We start from the raw sequence: 5,812 nt of genomic DNA on the forward strand, positions 1-5,812 counted from the left end.
TCGCTGACAAAGATGATGCCTGCACTGTCCGCCCCCCCCGTCTTATTAACTGCACGTCCTTAAATCAGAAACATAGAGAGTGAGAGTGATTCTTAGCTTTGAGAAATAAAAAGTTCTTTTAAAGTTCTTTCTTTTCTCAGTGATAAGGAAGAATTTAGAAAGTTGCATGGCGCTGTGGAGAGCTCTCAGCAGCAATAGTGTATGGATCATGCGTAATATTCATCCAGCCAGAGGGAACAATCACCAACCGTTCACAGTGCGTCACTCGTACTAGCAACACAACCTGTACCAGAGAGGGAGTGGGGCGGTGGAGCGTACAGAGCTGCTGCAGGTATTATAAACAGGTTTATGTTTTAGAAATTAAATTTAGAGTAAAATGTAGTTTTTATACACTAAAAGTTAACTGCCCACGTATGTGGATGTCGTCCAACAGTGGACTCAGATTACATTAAGTTGGATTTCTGTAACCATTCATCTATCATTATTTTCAAGGATGTGATATTTGTATCATGAAGTTAAATGAGGATAACAATATGCTACTGGATTTCCGCATAAATGTGTGTTTCTTCTATTTGTTCCTAAAATATGAAAAATTATTTTATAATAAAAAATAATTTTATTGTTAATTTTAAACTATTGAGCTTAAATACAAGCATAACATGACATTAAAAACTTAACCCTTGTGTGGTGTTCATATTTTTGATATTCAGCCAGTGTTCATGGGTCTGGTGGACCCGCTGCATTTTGGGGTTTTTAATTCAACACAATCAAACAATTTTATGTTAAAATACTCAACAGATGTTTACTTCATCCCAGTTATGTCTATGAAGATTCTCAGTCATCCAGGTCATAGTTATCCAACGAAGGTTAAAATCAAGGGCAGCTGGACTTGGTTGAAGATACTGGAAGACGTTTCGTCCTTCATCAAAAGGACTTCTTCAGTTCTGACTGACTGGCAGGGAAACTCAGCTATTTAACCTCAGTGGGGTCGTTATCCCGGGTCATCGATACCGCTGGTTCGTTAGTGTTCCTTGTTGCTGTGACGACAGTCGTTACAGTCGTTAAGACTACCGGTGGCCAAGACTGAACGACCATCGTTGGTATCTTCACCTCAGGCCAATAGGTTACGTTTGTTGAGTTTCCTGGGAAGTGATGAAAGGACAGCATTGTAAGTGGGGGATAAGTGGTGGCGTACATCCCAATTACAAGCAATATAAACAGCATATATGGTTAATATTTTCTCTTTACCTTTGTTAGATCACATTTAAGAATTAAAGTGCTACTGGTTTTTTGGTTTATTTTTTACTAAAATGACATAAAAAAAAAGAAAATCAAATATAATCAAGGTATGAGATTATAAAAAGAAATTCAACAAATTTATAAATGAAGCAAGGTTTTTCATAACTATTGACTTTGGTCCTGTGGCTCGTCTTCGTTTTGGAACTAGGTGATGCTCAATCTCATCCTCTTCTTCAAAGTCACTGTCAGAAATGTGATCTTCACATTCTGAAACCTCTTCTTGTACATCATCAAAATCTTCTGTCTCTTCCAAAATCAATTGCAAGGCCCTCTGAGCAGTTAATTTTTTGGCCATCTTGATCAGTTGTGATAAGAAACCACACTGGTAAAGCTACATTTATTGTGTCCCGCCCCCAATTTAGAGAAAATAAATATTGGTTCCCACAAGACAGAGGGTAAAATGTGCGGGAATGTGAGAGCAGACGGTGTTGGTGCTTAGATTTTGCAACAATGTTGGGACCTTGTGCGGGAACGGCAGGTGCAGAAACACAAAACTCACACAGGACAGGAGGAGGACAGAGTAAAGGTACACAGGACCTACAGTTTCCACACTTTTATTAGCCTCAGGTCCAGTAGACCCGGACATCCTGTGTGTAATGTAAATGTGTAGGGGGGTGTACAGTGTGTTTTCATTGAAAATGTGTTCTGATATATATTCTTCACAGAAAATGAGCCAAGGCCAATGAGTTTGAAAAAATAAATAATGGTATAATTTTTCTTTTGATAAAAAATGAAAACGGGTCCAACAGACCCGAACACCATACAAGGGTTAATAATCCATATTGTCAGGTGTGGCATTTTACTCATGCTGACTGCATGGTGGCCACATACAGGGACAGGTAAATAATTTAAAAACAAAGCAGAATTTCAAGAAAATGTAAATGATTTGTATATTAGCCCAATTTTGAGTAATAAAAATAATCTTGTATAAATGTATGTAAAATCGTGTATGACAGGGTTAATTCTTATGTAATTATGTATTACAGTAGTATGAGACATCATGTAGCACCTTATTTCTTCATGTGGCTGTTGTTTATTAATGAACTAGTAACAATAATATTCAAAAAAACAGATAGTTTTACATAATTTATATAATTTCTTAACACATCTATCTAAAGAAACCTCATTTCTTGACTGGCAACTCTTCTATCTCATAGATTACATCTTTGTCCTGTCTCAGGCACCACAGCTATACCGCTCACATGGATAGGGGAGGGAAAGTCAGCACTATATGTCACTAGAACTTACACACTTAACCTTTAAAGGGAACATCAGTATAAAAGTGTAAAATCCTTGACTGAGCTGATGGGGGGTTGTGAGGCAGCTGAGATGAGCTCCTTGGAGGTCCTACTCTGCTCCCTGAGCTCCTTCCTCTTCAGTCGACCCTCCTTCAGCTGCAGAAACACCCACGTTATAATAATCCAGCTCAATGTCCTCCTGCCTGCCCGGCTTCTGCCCCCTGCTGGCCTGGAGAGACATGACAGCACACATGAGAGTTAGTGCATCACTCCTCCTCTTCTTCAGGTCAGTAAACACAGACCGAGTGCTTCATCTCAGTCCTCTAAACAACAGACATGTGTCAGTACCTTATAGTAGAAACAAAGGGCAGCGATCACCAACAGCAGAGTCAGCGGCAGGACGACCACTTTGATGAGAAGACCTGTTGGATCTGATCAAACACATGGACAGTCATCACATCACACAACATCATGAGTCCATCAGCTCCTGTTAAACACAAACTGTAGTGACCTGAAATCTCCCAAAACCACTTCAGTCCGTCAGTAATCAACAGATATCTGAACGCAGAATCTGGAGGCAAGAGACAAGATTTTGGTATCGAAAGCTTCCTGGTTTTGGCTTGTTGTCCGAGTAGTATGGACCAATCATGTTTAAGCAGGCTTTGGCTTGGTGTCTGATTCTGGCCTATAGAAAACAAAACTCGATTTGTTTCCCTGACACACTAGGATGCAGGACCTCTGCATCTCGGAGTGGGAGTTAAACCCAGGCTTTGTTCACTGACTCCTGTGAGGACATGGTGGAGCAACCTGATGCAGGGTTTACTGCTTAGTTTAGCTAGCTCCCTGTTTGTGAGGAGGAGGGCGATGAGGACGGTGAAAATGATGTCACCCTACAGCAGATCTCCTCCTTATCTCTAGCGTTGGGAGTAACATGTTACAAAAGTAACAGTTACAGGAATGCATTGCCTTTTGTTGTAATGAAGTAATATATCACATTACTAAAAAAAAAAACAAATCAGTAATATTCTACCCGTTGCAATCTCAGTAACGCGTGTTGCAACACATTTTGACCCGAAATTAAGTGGTGCTCTTTGCTCCGATGATCAGAAAGGGAGAAAAGTGCTCCGCAATTAAACGCCAGGCGCTCTATAGATAGTAACCATGGCAATGACTTCTGTGTGCTACACAACTGTAGCCTATTTAATTTAAGTTAAAATTATAGGCTACATAAATTTACCTGATAGGCCTACATCTAGTTTTGCGGGGTTGCTCTGCCATACAAATTCCCTCGTGTTGATGTCCTATTTAGTAAACATAGATTCTGGAAACTCACAAACAGCGAGGATCAGTCTCTCTTCCAATGACAACAACCAAATACAGAAATGCTGCAAGTAGCACAGAAGACAATTGAAACTGTTTTCAGGGACTTGCTACCAAAACGTACATGTTAGCTCAGTTTCCAGTGCGTTGTGGCCTGCAGGGCCACCGTACCTGACATCAGTCACAGAGTCAGTCAGAAACACAACATGCTTGGAAACTGTCAGCTGATCGTGTTCAGTCAGTTTGGACGGATCATCTTTTCCAAAGCTGCATGGAAACAGTCAGTGTGACGTTTCAGCTGCTCTGCTTCAGCTTACCTGAGACAGTGAGAGACAGCCGACGGCTCTCAGAGGTGAAGTCATGAGAAAAAACATGGAGGTGATAAACACAGCTGTAGCTTCCTTGGTGGGCGGGCTCTGCAGCAGGAAACAGGAAGTGGGCAGAGTGATTGACAGCTGGCTGGGTGTAGTTGTGTGATGTGATGGAGGAGGTGAAGGCGAGCTGGAAGGAGCCTCCTGGGTACTGTGGCTGGATGGAGCAGCTGATGGTGAAGGTGGAGCCACTGAAAACCTGAAACCCCTGCTGCTGGGCCTCTGAGGAAAGGAAGTGATGTCACAGGTCTGACACGAGTAACAAACATGGAGCAGAGCGATGACAGACTGTAAAAGGAGGGACTGGATCCACCTGGTGGGACGTCCCCAAACACAGAGACAGACAGACAGACAGGTTCCTCCAGGTGTGTCCTGTCAGGTGAAGCTTCCAGAAACAAGCCCACCTCTCTACACTTTAGGACGTCACTGTCCTGGAGAACTTTACAGTTCAGTCCAATGGAAACCACTGAGACACTGAGACAGAGGAGAGGACACACTGGAGACATTACTGTCATACATGATGTCATAGACGATGTCACTGATGGGCTCACCTGAGCAGGTGAGATCCAGGATGAAGGAAGAGGAATCTGATGATGCACACTCCCTCAGAGCAGATCCAGACTGAACACAGTCAGACCTGATCCACCACACAGGTCTGCGTGAGGACTCCTTTCTCTGTCCTACAGAAACAGCAGAGCCACAGTCCAGATCTCTACAGACAACAGCTGCTGTCGTCAGGGTCCAGACAGAGTAAATCACTGGTCTCCAGTCTCCCAGATGTTTCACCTCCAGTGTTCCTGCACAGCGACTGGCTCCTCCCACCAACCTGACATCATCAGGCTCTGAACAGAAACCAGAGAGTCATCAGTAAAACAATAAAGTGAGTTTCATCAGAAGAGAAATGAACCAAATCAAAGCTGCAGCTCCTCTTCTACCTGAGCAGGTGAGTCCAACAGCTTTTCCAGGTGAGCAGGTGTTTCTAGCTGAGCCTGAGCTTCTACAGTCCAGGAGAGCAGACTCATGGCCTCCACACTGGAACTCTTTGGTCCACATCGGAGCCTCCACTTCTCCATAGAGCGCCCCCTGGAGGACTGAAGGAGCCCCACAGCCGAGCTCCCTACAGACCACCTCTGCATCCTGCTGGTCAAAGTCAGCTTCACACACTGAGGACCACCTCTGGTTAGACTGGTTAGACTGGTTAGACTTCACCTCCAGTCTGCCTGAGCACAGACTAGTCCCGTCCAGCAGCCTGACAGAGTCTGGAGAGATAATAGAAGATGAAATAGAGATAAAGACACCAGAGACAAAATAAAAACATGTCATGAAACAACAATTCAGTGATTCAAACTGGACTCAGCACAACTCCAACATCAGTTCATCATTAACAACAGAACACGTCTTTCCAACAGCACAGACATTTACATTTAATACTCTGTCACACTTGTTCTCCACGTCTGAACACTTTCAACATGTTTCCAAACAGCAGCACAACATCAACATCTGCAGATTTCTCTGATCTGTTCCTTCTGCTCAGGTTCTCCACAATCTTTGTTCTCCACACAAACCAGTTCAACACTTTTCTTT

General features: G+C 43.0%; 1 long non-coding RNA gene across 1 annotated transcript; it reads right to left on the reverse strand.

Annotated features, from left to right (window-relative positions):
• Positions 1 to 2,490: 2,490 nt before the first annotated feature.
• Positions 2,491 to 4,412, reverse strand: LOC119912761. Its single transcript, XR_005446215.1, has 3 exons — positions 4,175 to 4,412; positions 2,886 to 2,968; positions 2,491 to 2,766 (listed from the first exon to the last, which is right to left on the reverse strand). It is a non-coding gene; the product is annotated as an uncharacterized LOC119912761 (long non-coding RNA).
• Positions 4,413 to 5,812: the final 1,400 nt, after the last annotated feature.

The sequence above is a fragment of the Micropterus salmoides genome, unplaced genomic scaffold (genome assembly GCF_014851395.1).
Source record: "Micropterus salmoides isolate LMB-PRFRI ecotype aquatic unplaced genomic scaffold, ASM1485139v1 Ms_hic_scaffold_2, whole genome shotgun sequence".
Classification (NCBI taxonomy): domain Eukaryota; kingdom Metazoa; phylum Chordata; class Actinopteri; order Centrarchiformes; family Centrarchidae; genus Micropterus; species Micropterus salmoides.